At 40.5% G+C, this 15355-nt stretch overlaps 3 pseudogenes; 1 reads left to right on the top strand and 2 right to left on the bottom strand.

Moving 5' to 3' along the window:
* Positions 1 to 7: 7 nt before the first annotated feature.
* LOC108520863 (glucoside xylosyltransferase 1 pseudogene) lies at positions 8 to 1044 on the bottom strand (annotated as a pseudogene).
* A 697-nt stretch (positions 1045 to 1741) lies between these two features.
* LOC108520861 (glucoside xylosyltransferase 1 pseudogene) lies at positions 1742 to 2806 on the bottom strand (annotated as a pseudogene).
* Positions 2807 to 4035: 1229 nt separating this feature from the next.
* LOC108520860 (calponin-2 pseudogene) lies at positions 4036 to 9022 on the top strand (annotated as a pseudogene).
* The last annotated feature ends 6333 nt before the right edge of the window (positions 9023 to 15355 follow it).

Genomic DNA, 15355 nt, shown 5'->3' with positions numbered 1-15355 from the left:
CAGCTCTAAATGCTGGTGGCTTATCATCATGGCAAACACCCCGTTCCCATGAAGAATAAAGATTCTTGCTTCTGCTTCTTGGCAACTGCTTCCATATAGAGTATGATCTGAATGACACTTCCATTGACACAGAAAACAAAAGGCTTTCTGGAGGATGAAAAAACGTAAGATTTAACAGATCTTGATCGCCCGTGTCATGTTTAGTTTGTATTTTTTAAGCCATGTCATAAGTGTATCTCCCCATTGTAGTCTCACGGTTGTCATATCATTCTTGAAACACTTTCTTCTCATTCAAGTCATGTTTGTCAACGTAACTCCAGAGTTTACTCCAGCTTTTGCACAGTATAGATGCCTAGCAAAGAGACTATACCGTCCTATTCTAGGTTCCTCATGTTCGGGTGCCATCGCAGCAACTTTTGTGGAATTAAATTTCTTTAACAAAAACCAAATACCATCAATGGGTGGTAAAAAAAAAAAAAAAAAAAAACTATCTGTGTTGGCATATAATAGGGAGTCAAGTTCTTTCAGGGTTAAAGGCAAGAACAATCTCTGCGAAGCACATGGTTTAGTTTTTCCATTCTGCTGCATTCTCACTTGGAAAGGTTATGGGGTATATTGTATAATTAAATGTTTGTAGAAAGGACCCCGTCACATCTTCCTTTAAAGCTATGACGTAGCTGATCTTCAGCAAAATCTGGAATGGAAGAGATTTGATGCTGAAAATGACAGCTGACTTCAACATGGTCACAGTTTCTTCCAGTCTTTCACCACAGGCAACTACAGCTAGATGCATTTTCTCAACAGGCTGTATTTTCAGTCTACACCTGTCCCACCCGCCAGAACGCGCCATGGGGTCCACGCTGCCCGCGCCGCTCACGGCACCGTCTCCTCAGCTCGCGAGCAGGAAGCCACCGCAGCCTGCGGCTTCCCGCCACCGCCGCCCACTCCTTCCTCCAGGGACAAGGCGAGCTGGGTGAAGGCATAAAGGAGGGAGCAGAAGCTGCAGGCCAGACACAGCGCCACCACTTGTGGGTAGCGCCACATGGCCCCAGCCGCATTCAGTCTGTCCGGTCGCGCCCGCCGGGGCGAACTGGAGCAGAGGGAGCCTACTTCTGGAAATTTACTCATTTTTTTTTCTCCATGGATTCAGGAGCAGTGTTTAAAAGAAAAAAATTTCATCAATCAGTCATTTGTATATATTTGAATATAAAGATAAAACACTGCGAACTGGGTAGAAAGTAATTCAATTTTACAGAACACAGCCGTTTTTCAGGCTCTTACTTTTATTAAACATAAAAGAGCCATATATATTTCTGTGGAGTTCTCCTTTTATTTAAGAATTCATTATCAGCAAAATAGTTTAACGAGACTGTTCTGTAAGACGCAGTGGTTGCATTCAAAAATTAGAATAGGAACAATGATTTGTAAAAATCTAACATTTTATTTTATTTTTGAGATGGAATCTCACTCTGTCGTCCAGGCTGGAGTGCAGTGGTGCAATCTCGGCTCACTGCAACCTCTGCCTCCAGGGTTCAAGTCATTCTCCTTCCTCAGTCTCCTGAGTAGCTGGGATTACAGATTTGTGCCACCATGCCTGGCTAATTTTCATATTTTTAGTAGAGAAGGGGTTTCACCATGTTGGCCAGGCTGGTCACGAACTGCCAACCTCAGGTGATCCACCTGCCTTCTGCCTTCCAAAGTGCTGGGAGTACAGGCGTGAGTCATCACACCCGGCCAGAATTCAACATTTTAAACTACCACTTATTAATTTCACTCTGTGATTTGACACATCTTTTGTGGTGGCCATNATAGCTCTAAATGCTGGTGGCTTTTCATGATGGTAAACACCCCGTTCCCATGAAGAATAAAGATTCTTGCTTCTGCTTCTTGGCAACTGCTTCCATATAGAGTATGATCTGAATGACACTTCCATTGACACAGGAAAACAAAAGGCTTTCTGGAGGATGAAAAAACATAAGATTTAACAGATCTTGATCGCCCGTGTCATGTTTCGTTTGTATTTTTTAAGCCATGTCATAAGTGTATCTCCCCATTGTAGTCTCACGGTTGTCATATCATTCTTGAAACACTTTCTTCTCATTCGAGTCATGTTTGTCAACGTAACTCCAGAGTTTACTTCAGCTTTTCCACAGTATAGATGCCTAGCAAAGAGACTATACCGTCCTATTCTAGGCTCCTCATGTTCTGGTGCCATCGCAGCAACTTGTGTGGAATTAAATTCCTTTAACAAAGACCAAATATCATCAACGTGTGGTTTAAAAAAAAAAATTAAAAGGCTATCAGTGTCGGCAGACAATGGGGAGTCAACTTCTTTCAGGGTTAAAGGCAAGAACAATCTCTGCGAAGCACGTGGTTTAGTTTTCCACTCTGCTGCATTCTCACTTGGAAAGGTTATGGGGTATATTATATAATTAAATGTTTGTAGAAAGGACCCCGTCACATCTTCCTTTAAAGCTATGACGTAGCTGATCTTCAGCAAAATCTGGAATGGAAGAGGTTTGATGCTGAAAATGACAGCTGACTTCAACATGGTCACAGTTTCTTCCAGTCTTTCACCACAGGCAACTACAGCTAGATGCATTTTCTCAAGGCTGTATTTTCAGTCTACACCTGTCCCACCCGCCGGGATGCGCCACGGGGTCCGCGCTGCCGGCGCGGCTCACAGCACCGCCTCCTCCGCCAGCGAGCAGGAAGCCACCGCAGCCTGTGACTTCCCGCTACCGCCTCCTGCTCCTTCCTCCAGGGACAAGGCGAGCTGGGTGAAGGCTTGTGGGTAGCGCCACATCGCCCCAGCCGCACTCCTCAGTCTCTGTCTGGCCGCGCCCGCCGGGGCGAACTGGAGCGGAGGGAGCCTACTTCTGGAAATTTACCCATTTTTTTCTCCATGGATTCAGCAGCAGTGTTTAAAAGAAAAAAATTTCATCAATCAGTCATTTATATATATTTGAATATAAAGATAAAACACTGCGAACTGGGTAGAAAGTAATTCAATTTTACAGAACACAGCCGTTTTCAGGCTCTTACTTTTATTAAACATAAAAGAGCCATACAGCAAAATAGTTTAACGAGACTGTTTTGTAAGACGCAGTGGTTGCATTCAAAATTAGAATAGGAACAATGACTTGTAAAATTTAACATTTTATTTTATTTTGAGATGGAATCTCACTCTGTCGTCCAGGCTGGAGTGCAGTGGCACAATCTCCGCTCACTGCAACCTCTGCCTCCAGGGTTCAAGTCATTCTCCTTCCTCAGTCTCCTGAGTAGCTGGGATTACAGATTTGTGCCACCATGCCTGGCTAATTTTATAATTTTAGTAGAGAAAGGGTTTCACTATGTTGGCCAGGCTGGTCTCGAACTGCCAACCTCAGGTGATCCACCTGCCTCGGCCTCCCAAAGTGCTGGGAGTACAGGCATGAGCCATCACACCCGGCCAAAATTATTCAACATTTTAAACTACCACTTATTATTTTCACTCTGTGATTTCACACATCTTTTGTGGTGGCCACNCTAAGTTTTTTTCTATTTTTAGTAGGGACAAGGTTTCGACATCTTGGCCAGTCTGGTCTTGAACTCCTGACCTCGTGATACACAACCCTTGGGTTCCCAAAATCCCAAAATCATCCCTGGGATTACAGGCATGAGCCACTGCACCCAGCCGGAAGTTCTTTCTTCTTAAAAGGATTATAAAAATAATTCGCACTGGCATGACACTTTAACTAATATAGATTGACTTTTTTGGATTCAAATAACCCATTTGTACATCTAAATTAATTTTGGTCAGTATGTGTATATGCGTGTGCATCTGTGTGGATGTAAATGGCAGTAAAGGGTAAAAGGGAAGGTAAAAAAAAGGGAGATGTCTAACATTTTTAACACATTTTTAAAATACTCATAACATATGTACACATATGTACTAAAAACAATGGTATGGTGAAAACAAAATATTGCAAACTAGCAAAAAGACTTAGCGCCCCCGTCTGATCCTGTCCCATCCGGCTGCCGCGCCCTCCAGTCATGAGCTCCACGCAGCTCAGCAAGGGCCCCTCCTACAGGCTCATGCGGAGGTCAAGAACTGGCTCCCGTCCAAATATGACGCCCAGAAGAAGGCAGAGCTCCGCAGCTGGATGGAGGGACTCACCAGCTGCTTCATCGGCGCGACTTCCAGAAAGGCCTGAAGGATGGGATTATCTTACCCACACTAATGAACAAGCTGCAGCAGGGCTCAGTCCCCAAGATCAGCCGCTCGGTGCAGAACTGGCACCGGCTAGAAAACTTCTCTAACTTCACCAAGGCCATGGTCAGCTACAGCATGAACCCTGTGGACCTATTTGAGGCCAACGACCTGTTTGAGTGTGGGAACGTGAGGCAGGTGCAGATGTCTCTTCTCGCCCTGGCAGGGAAGGTCAAGACTAAGGGGCTACAGAGCAGGGAGGACATCGGTGACAAGTACTCGGAGAAGCAGGAGTGGAACTTCCAATACGCCATTATGAAGGCGGGACATTGCGTCATCGAGCTGCAGAAGGGCACCAACAAATGCTCCAGCCAGACAGACATGACCGCATATGGCGCGAGGAGGCATCTCTACGACCCCGAGAACCACATCCTGCCCCCATGGACCACTCGACCATCAGCCTCCAGATGGGCACAAACAAGTGGTCAGCCAGGTGGGCATGATGGCTCTCGGGACCGGCGGCACATCTGTGACACCAAGCTGGGAATCAACAAGTGTGGTAACTCCATGTCACTGCAGACGGGCTACACACAGGGCGCCAACCAGAGAGGCCAGGTCTTCAGTCTGGGCTGGCAGAAATATGACCCCAAGTACTGTCCACAAGGCTCAGTGGCCCACGGGGCTCCCTCGGGCGCCAGCGACTGCCTGGGCCCAGGGGAGGCCCCTGAATATCCCAGGAGGGGGCCGGCTACTGAGGCTCCCAGCACGCTCTCTCCGCACATGGTCTTCTGTCTGGGTGTTTGGATCTTTCTGTTTTCTTTTCTTTTAACCTGTTCACTGCTGCCAATCAACCGAGGGTCTGTGAGTGGCAGCGAGGGATCAGGCAGCAGGGCTTTTTCTCCCTCTTACTTAGGTTCCTTCTCAGAACTGAGCCACTGGGCTGTGGGAGAAGAGGTCAAGGCCATATCCGGATGCTTGTAGGGTGAGGGCCCCAGCTGGCACCTCCAGGCTGTGGGCCAAGCTGTGCTGGGGAGAGGAGACCTGGGTAAGGAGGGAACCGGTCCCTCAAGGTTTCTGGTTGCCTCTCCTCTTCCCCCTTTTGTCAGTCAATCAGTTTGTGTTTTCTGTACCCGCAAAAGTTTCAGGAAGGATTATCAAAAGAAAAAAGAAATACTTTTTTCCCCGAGGAATTGGGCGGAGACAGTGGAGGGGGTGCTGGAAAATGAGTCCACTGGGAGAGGAGGCCCGGCCACGACGCTAGAATATCTCAGGCTCCTGAGTGGCTGGATTTCCCTAGGACCCTCAGACCAACAGACCTCAGACCCTCAGACCTACGCCAGGGCCCAGTGAGGAAACTGAGGTCCGTACAAGGTAGTGGAAATCTGAGTTGTTAGTGCTAAGCCTCCCCATGCTAGCCCAGCGCCATGAGCTATTTTTTTGAGTATGACAAGTGTTTCCAAGCATTCAGAAGTGGAGACTGTAGAAAATCCACTGCAGAATGAGGTCTGCTTGTCATCCTTTCAGTCTCAACTGCTCTCCGTCCCTCATCTCTCTCTGGTATAGAATATCAGTCATTTTTATGTGAAATGAAAATTGATGAAACTAAGGTGTTGATTTAATTATCTGACTGACCATTTGTTGAGTGTCCATTACAAGTTAAATTGTGTTCTAGAGAATAGCTCAGGAAACGAATGTTTGACATTGGTGTACATAACAGAAATACAATCATACCAATAAAAAATCAGACGTCTTATAAGAATCCAGATTCTCATGTAAGTCTTGTGAAGCTCTTTCAAGATGAGAATGTAAAATTTCAAAAAAAAAATTTTAACAAGTCATTCTTGAGACAGAAAAATTGAATTAGAAGATAATATACGACTGTTTCACTACCTCAAATTTTAAGTACAGTTTTTAGTCAATTGACAGCCATATAATACTTAGTTTTATATACTGATATTCACTAGAAATTACAATCCTTAAAAAAGATTCCTTTCTCATTCTACTCATCAATTTAAAACTTTCATTCATTTGGTTGTATTTCTTCATTTTACCTGGCCTTGAATTCTTCTTTCCTGGCCAGCATTAAATTTAATTAATGTCTAATTTGTTCACTTGGTTTACTTTTGACCATGTTGAATACACTTCTTATGAAGCAAGCATGTAGGAATGTTTACAAACTTATGGTCCTAGCTCTTCCAAGTACCTACTGGCGGCACCCAACACATACCACAATGTAAACACGTAACACACACCCACACACCCATACCCACCCACCTACACACACACACACACCCATACTCACCCACCTACACACAGAAACACTCGCACACCCCCACACACACTTCAGTGGATCAACACAGAAAACACTCTACAAGCAAAGACATTGTACATCAGGGATCTCTTAGTGCACTCTACACTTCTGTAAATTATCAGGACTGTTCGACTGAGGTGACTCTACAGAGATTTCAAAGGCTATTTGAGTGCTAAGCTTTCTAACTAGTGGTTGGACACTATTTGAATAATGCATTATATACAACTTTTGGGAAGAATTTCGGTACTTTCCAATGAACCAGGAGTTACAAGGTCCTGAAAACCCCAAGTTTGTTATATCCTTTAATAGATAAAGCAAAGCTGATTATTAATGTGAATATACTTTATATTTAATTCTATTTGTGTTAATTTTCTTTGCCTGTAATATACATTTTATGGAACTGAGAGTAAGGAACATCTTAGGAAAAGAAAATAAGAAATAAGATTTCCTTGATTACACAGTGCCTTGGTCTGGTAACTCTGCACTGCACATATAGACTATAAATTGGTGCCTTGGGGAACCACTTTGGTATTTCATTTTAATAGCTCATACTAGAGAAAGTATTTGAGTGGATTGTGTTTTACAACTGATTTAAATTTTGACCCATATAGAAATGTTTTCAAAATATGTCTGAAGCCTGGATACTGTAAAATGTTTATCATCATAGAATAAACTGCTAGCCATTACTCAGAAATTGTTCAATAAATCTAAGAGAACTTAGACATAGTTATGAGTGAGTGTAGTTCATCATTAATGTTTGTAAAATTAGTGCTGTCATTTATGGTTGAGAATAAAAACTAGAAATGTAAATTAATTTGATAGAGATACAAGATACAAACTTTACATAAAGCAAGAGAATAGCTGTGAAAAGATATTTGTTTTATAGATAAGATTTTATGATGAAATTGTGTTGAACAACATGAATCAAACATGTTTTGCATACTACATCTGCACTTACATCACAGCCTTTTAAGTGTTTCATTAACTTCAAAATGTAGCTTAACACTGAAACAATCTTATTTAATTAATTGGGATAATGGCTAATGATTGGTGTAAGCCGAAAGCAATACTACACTTTCAAAGTTAGATTTCTCTGTGTATTAATACAAACACCAGAGAAGATGGTCAATAAATTACCATACAATGTCTGTCGTAATACTTAAACCTGGAAAAAAATCAGTAAATGTTCAGTGAATAAAATTGGTGAATTGCTTTTATAAAATTTTCTGTCCATTTTATGGCTTACCAAAACTTACAGCTCTGAATAAGGCCCAATTATTTACTCCTTCAAATAGAACAAGACTCCAAGAATAAGTGTGAATGTTTTTTGTTTTTTTTTTCACTCAAATATTTCAGTCTGTAGCTGCTCCAAATCACACTAATCTTTTAGAGTCTAGTCTCAAGGCCACTGTTACCACCATCACCACCTTTTGTGCCTCAAAGTTCAGCCCTCCTAATTTACCTGCATGAAATTGGAAAAGTCCCATGTCATGATACGTTAAGCAACCCAGATGTCTCTTTCACTGAAAGTGGTATTCGTCCTGCACTTTTTTTTCCAACAAATGATGTCAACCTCTACCTACACCTGACATCTCAATGTAATTCTTGACATTTTTTTCTTCACATTTCCACTTCCAGTCATCAAGTGTTGTCAGATTTTACCTTCTATTTATTGAATGGATTTTCTCTATTTTCATTGCCATCCTGGATTCCAGCCCATCACTTTCTCACCTGGGCTATGGTGAGCACCTCTAAAGTGCTGTCTCTGATTCTCTCTCCAAAATGTTTCTGTGCTGTATTTCAGAATGACCTTCTTGAAATGCAAATACAATTTACATGGTAAATTGTTTTGTTTAAAATTCCCAAAGACTTCACATTGGTACTAGGATAAATATCAAGAGTCCAAAATGGGTTCAAGCAGTACAAAATCTGTGTCTTTTCTCTCTCCTCCCTTTCGTGGCATGAACATTATTGAACTAAATGATTCAGATATATTTCTTCTTGTCTCCTGGACTTTGGTCTTCTTGTTCATATGCTTTTCCCACTACTGTCCCAGATGTATATAATTAGCTCTTACTCTTATTTTAGTTTGTTCTTCATCTTCCCCACCAAGGGAGGCCTTACCTGATATCCCTAAATATGAAAGGCTTTCATAACAGTGCATAGCTTTTCTCTGTAACAGGGATTATTTTACTTATAATATTGTTTTAGATTTTATATTTTATTACTAATAGATAAATCTGAGCATGCTCTTTGATAGTAAGTCTAATAAACTTTTGATTTAATTAGTAATTCAGTACATAATTGTTTTTTATAAGCCATGATTCTAGAGATTGAGGGGAAAATGCAGTGGTAATCTCTCCCAAGTGGAAGGACAAATAGCCACACAATATTGACCTACCCATTCATCTCTCAAAACAAGGTTAAGATATTAATATCCCTGTTTTCAGGAGGAAGCAGGGACAGGGGTTTCTTGCTTATTATCCTCTCAACTCACTCTTTTATGGAAAAGTAATTAATCTGATAAATGGACACAGAAGATTTTCATGTTCATTAACAAGGTAGTGATCCCAAGTAGTTTAAGTAAAAGGCTTCAGAGCCTGTCTCTGACATCTCAATGTAATTCTTGACATTTTTTTCTTTGGACTCTTGAAACTGCTTGTTGCACAAAATAGGGAGCCCTTGTGTAAGTGCTGCACACGCAGGCTCAGTCCCGCTATTGGTTTCATGAATCCAACTTTGCCAAGCATGACAGAATGTCAGAATCCCATGAGCCAGAAGATTTATGACAAGAGATGAAAATAATGTTTTACCCCAATCTAATTTTAAAATTAAATTTTAAACAAAGTTAATAAAGTTAAATAAAGTTAATAAAGCTGAATACACACACACTGGCATATACCCATGCACACGCACACAAGATTCTTGCATTCATTTTTTAATTGTTTAATCATTTATGAGAAATGGTTTGATTTTGTATTTTCTATCTACCAATACTTGCACAAGCTCTGGCTGCAAAACTTTTGTTGGTTAAACATTAGCATTTGGGAAACCACGTCCCTGCTGAGAGACAGAAGATCTTGATACAGCCTTAACTACATCATCGTAGACATGGGACTGTTTTTAACCAGAGGGAGGCAAATGGCTTTCAGATGGTTGTCTGGCTGGTTTTAACAGTAGCCTGCAGTGGCTTTTTCAGACATAAACCTTATTAGTTATATGAGGCTTCAGAGCACTAGTATGAGGTTTTAATTTGCTGATGTTAAGCATAAGAAGGTAGCACTATCCCAGATGCCCTAAATATTGTCACTTTTTCCCACTGAATTCAGAGGTAATTTGGGGACTGTGTCTAAAATGGTCTTATATTCATGTGTTTACCATAGATTTCTGAAGCTTCCATTCTGAACATGGTCACAAGTTGGTTCTTAAGTGCTATTTTCATTACATATGATCATAGGTATAAATTTAAATTCATGGAGAACTGTTTTGTACATCCCACAGAATCTAGATTCACTATCAGGAGACTGTAGAATTTATCAAAAAGAAGATAAAGAGGAATAAGAGTTCTTGCTGTCTAGGTAATATATCATTTCTTTGGGTAATGCCTATTAATTCTCCTCAAAATAGCTAGAACATTCAATGTTTGTAACCAGGTCACAATGAGAGAAGTAGCTTCTACTAGAAACTAAATATATTACTTCTTTCATTGAGTAAGTATTGCTACAAGAATATGTTTGCTGAATAAATTAGCATGCTTATTGATATAATTGATTTGCATACTGTGGCAGCACTTTATGGACCAAACCCTAAGTCCCATGAAAAATTGAATAGAATTATTCAACAGTTAAGTGTCATTGGAAAAGCCTGGCTCTATGTCTCAGGAAGCGATCTGGTTGATCATGTGTTTTCAGTGTGTAGTCATAATACAACTGTATATCAGTAGTGTGTATTAGACACTTCATGCACTCTACATATATTTTCTCATTTGATCCTTCAATACATGCATAAGACAGGAAATAGACTTGGATTTAATTGCTCCATTAACGTCAAAATCCAAAATCCTCATTACAATGTCAACGTTAGAAATTCTTCTTCCAATTAAAATAAAGTTACCAAAGGCAATCGCTCCTGCCATAATGATAAGACATTGGATGACCTTAAAAAAAAATTTGTTTAAAGCCATCAAAAAACTGTGGGCTTAAAGTTTCAATGAACTAAGTTTCATAGAAAAACAAGTCCTTCCTAGGTGATCACAGACTAGCAGTGGAGCCCATCTCTGAGGACATTTGTTGGATCTGGGGTCTTGAGTAGGTAGAACAACAAGCCTACAATGTGCAGACAGCACCTGGAACATTGGGAATAAGCAAAATAGTCTACAGGGAACTGCAGTAGGGGCTGAAAACTAGAAAGATCATGTGGTCTCCTCACACTCACTTATTTTCACTTAAGAGACAGGGTCTCACTCTGTCACCCAGGTTATAGTGCAGTGGAGCAATCATAGCTCATTGCAGCCTCAAACTCCTGGCCTCGGGTGATCCTTCTGCCTCAGTCTCTCCAGTAGATGGAACTACAGGTGCACAACATCATGCCTGGCTAATTTTTAACTTTTTTGTGTGTGGACACAAAAACCCACTCTGTTGCCCAGACTGGTCTAGAACTCTTGGTCTGTTTCTATTGCTATGAAGACATACTTGATGCTGGGTAATTTATTATCTTTTTTTAAAAAAAAGAGGTTTATCTTGGTTCAGGGTTCTGCAGGCTGCACAGGAAGCAATGGCATCTGTTCTGGGTGAGGCCTCAGGAAGTTTACAATCATGGCAGAAGGTGAAGGGGAACCAGTGTGTCACAAGGTCAAAGAGGGAGTAAGAGAGAGAAGGGGGCAGTCCAAGGCTATTTTTAACAATCAGATCTCTCATGAACTCACTGAGAAGAACTCACTCAAGAGGATGGTGCTAAACCAAGCTTGTCCAACCCGCAGCTTGTGGGCTGAATGCAAGTCAGAACTTGTATTCAATGTGGCTCAAAACAAATGTGTCAACTTTGTTAAAATATAAGAGATTTTATGTGTGTGTGTGTGTGTGTTTTCTCATCAGCTATTTTTAGTGTATTTTATGTGTGGCCGAAGAAAAGTCTTCTTTTAGTGTTGTCCAAGGAAGCCAAAAGGTTGGACATTCCTGTACTAAACTATTCATAAGGGATCCACCCCATTATCCAATACCTCCCACTGGGTCCCACCTCCAAAGTTGGGGTTCATTTTGCAGCCTGAGATTTGGAGGGGACACACATCCAAACTATATCATGGATAGGTACCCATCATTGAGACAGGTTGTAGGGTATGCATACTTTCAAATGGGTTCTGTCATGTTATTTTCTGAAATGTTTAAAACCATTTAATTTCCCATCCATTGCCCATAAAGGTTGTTTTCCTCATATCCTCATCACACGTTATCTAGGATTCTTATATTTTCTAAGCAAATGGTGAAAATACAGATCTCATTTTATTTGTGCACATTTGCATTTCACAGATTGCTAATAATGTATTGGAATCTTTTGGCCCATTTTTCCATTGAGTTTACTATCTTCTTTGTTCATTTGAATAGCAATCATATTCACTTTGCCCTAAGAATTGTCAACATTTTCTATTACTCTGTCATATGTCTGACAACCTTGTTTGTCAGCGTTTATTGAAATGAGTCTGATTTTTATACTTCTTCCAGAATTTATGTATGTATTTATTTATTTTTTTTGGTTTAATGTATCTTTTATTAAATATAACAACAGGCCCAAATCTATGTTTTATTGGGTTCATTCAGATTTAGAATTCAGGTAACATTTTGGTGAATACATTCTTTTTATCATAATGAAGAATGACTACCATGATGCAATATGATTATTTCTGCAAATGCTTATTGTTTTGTAGTCCACTTTGTCTATGTGGTCAGGAGGACAAGACTTGAATGGCCTTGACCAACTCAGCTTTCAGTACCTCCTAGTTCTCAGAATAATTTTAGAATGTTCCAAGAAGATTTATCTCTCCTAAGATAAGGAGAAAGTTTCTGGGACAGTCTGGGCTCTGTTCTTGTTGTTCCTAGAACAAGATATTCCTGTAACTCTTGAACTCAGAAAGCCAAGTTGCGCAAGGGGTGTAAAACCCAGGGCGGAGCACTCAAGGGTTCCCAAGCTGCAGTACACAGTGGGGCATGTGCAGAGGAGACTCCATCAACCCTGGGCAACTTTTCTGACCTCAAGAGTCAGGCTTGCCATTGAACTTAGGCTTTTGCTGATTTTTTCTTCTCCTCGTGAGTAATAAATTTGGTTTGTCTGACTTACTGTGTGAGCACTCTTCTGTTTCTGACAGCTTGGTTTATATTAAAAAAACCCCTGCTACACCTATGAAGCCATGCAATGTGGAAGTGCCATAGAGGTAAATAAGAAGCAACTTAACTGAGTTGAAAACTAACATACATAGCATGAGGCCACTGCACCAATGGGCAAAATGATCCTGCCAAAAATGTCACATGACCATTCCAGATATACTGTGGAAGAAGAAGTATGCTGAAACTCAGAGAGATCTTATCCAAGCCAACAGGAGGCTAATAAAGCAAGGGAATTCCACTGTACTCTGATTAAAGAGTACAAACTTCATCCCAGAGAAGAGCAATGCAATGGCCACAGTGATCAGAACAGAGATACCCTCTGCCACAGAGAAAGTAGCCATCTAGAGAACAGCATGAAGACAATAAAAGACTTCAGATTCACTTTTCCTTTGCCTTGAGGCCACAGAAAGCCCAAAGCATCTGAACATCTTCTTGATGGCATTCAACTAAAAGACAGCTATTGAAACTTGAAGAAAAATGTGAATCAAGAAGCTAAATTTAAAGATATTTTCTCCAACCCTCCCCCACAAATTAACCACAGGATGAATCTAGTGAGATAAGGCATATCATTTATACAAAATACAGAANTTTTTTTTTTTTTGGTTTAGTGTATCTTTTATCAAATGAAACAACAGGTCCAAATCTATGTTTTATTGGGTTTATTCAGATTTAGAATTCAGGTAACATTTTGGTGAATACACTCTTTTATCATAATGAAGAATGACTACCACGATGCAATATGATTCTTTCTGCAAATGCTTATTGTTTTGTGGTCCACTTTGTCTATGTGGTCAGGAGGACAAGACCTGAATGGCCTTGACCAACTCAACTTTCAGTACCGCCTAGTTCTCAGAATAATTTTAGAATGTTCCAAGAACATTTATCTCTCCTAAGGAGAAAGTTTCTGGGACAGTATGGGCTCTGTCCTTGTTGTTCCTAGAACAGGATATTCCTGTAACTCTTGAACTCAGAGAGCCAAGTTGCACAAGGGGTGTAAAACCTAGGGCGGAGCACTCAGGGGTTCCTCAGTTGCAGTACACAGTGGGGCATGTGCAGAGGAGACTCCGTCAACCCTGGGCAACTTTTCTGACCTCAAGGGTCAGGCTTGTCGTCGAACTTAGGCTTTTGCTGATTCTTTCTGCTCCTCGTGAGTAATAAATTTGGTTTTCTGACTTACTGTGTGAGCACTCTTCTGTTTTGACAGTTTGGTTTATATAAAAAAAACCTCCTGCTACACCTATGAAGCCATGCAATGTGGAAGTGCCATAGAGGTAAATAAGGAGCAACTTAACTGAGTTGAAAACTAACATACATAGCATGAGGCCACTGCACCAACGGGCAAAATGATCCTGCCAAAATGTCACGTGACCATTCCAGATATACTGTGGAAGAAGAAGGATGCTGAAACTCAGAGAGATCTTAAGATCTTATCCAAGCCAACAGGAGGCTAATAAAGCAAGGGAATTCCACTGTACTCTGATTAAAGAGTACAAACTTCATCCCAGAGAAGAGCAATGCAATGGCCACAGTGATCAGACCAGAGAGACCCTCTGCCACAGAGAAAGTAGCCATCTAGAGAACAGCGTGAAGACAATAAGAGACTTCAGATTCACTTTTCCTTTCCCTTGAGGCCACAGAAAGCCCAAAGCATCTGAACATCTTGTTGGAGGCAACTAAAATTTAACTAAAAGAGAGTTATTGAAACTTGAAGAAAAATGTGAATCAAGAAGCTAAATTTAAAGATATTTTCTCCAACCCTCCCTCACAAATTAACCACAGGATGAATCTAGTGAGATAAAGCATATCATTTATACAAAATACAGAAGTTATATGTTCATTATGTGAGCAGAAACATGTTCAAATTTTACTCAATAAATGTATTTTTTGTTTTACTACTGGAAATAGTAATTTTCACTTGGTCATTATTTTATAATTATCTCTATTTAAATTTGCATTAGCCCACTCCTGGGTATCTACCTAGAGGAAAAGAATTCATATGAAAAAGACAATTGTACGCACAGTTATAGCAGCACAATTTGCAGTTGCAAAAATATGGAACCAGGTTAAATGTCTATCAGCCAATGAGTGGACAAAGAAAATGCATTATAGATATACCATGGAATACTACTCATCCCTAAAAAGGAACCAAATAATGGCATTTGCTGCAACGTGGATGGAGTGAGAGACGATCATTTTAAGTGAAGTAACACATGAATAAATAAACAAATAGTGTATGTTCTCATTTATAAGTGGGAGCTAAGCTATGAAGGTGTAAAGCCACAAGAATTATATAATGGACTTTGGGGAGTCAGAGGGAAGGTTGAGGGGGTGAGGGATAAAAGACAACACATTGGGTACAGTGTACACTACTCGAGTAATGTGTACACCAAAATCTCAGAAATCACCACTAAATAACTTTCCCATGTAACCAAAAACTACCTCTTTCCCAAAAACTACTGACATAAAGTCATATGT

Source organism: Rhinopithecus bieti, unplaced genomic scaffold, assembly GCF_001698545.2.
Source record: "Rhinopithecus bieti isolate Rb0 unplaced genomic scaffold, ASM169854v2 scaffold_56082, whole genome shotgun sequence".
NCBI lineage: Eukaryota > Metazoa > Chordata > Mammalia > Primates > Cercopithecidae > Rhinopithecus > Rhinopithecus bieti.
This window is presented reverse-complemented; position numbering and strand designations above follow the sequence as displayed.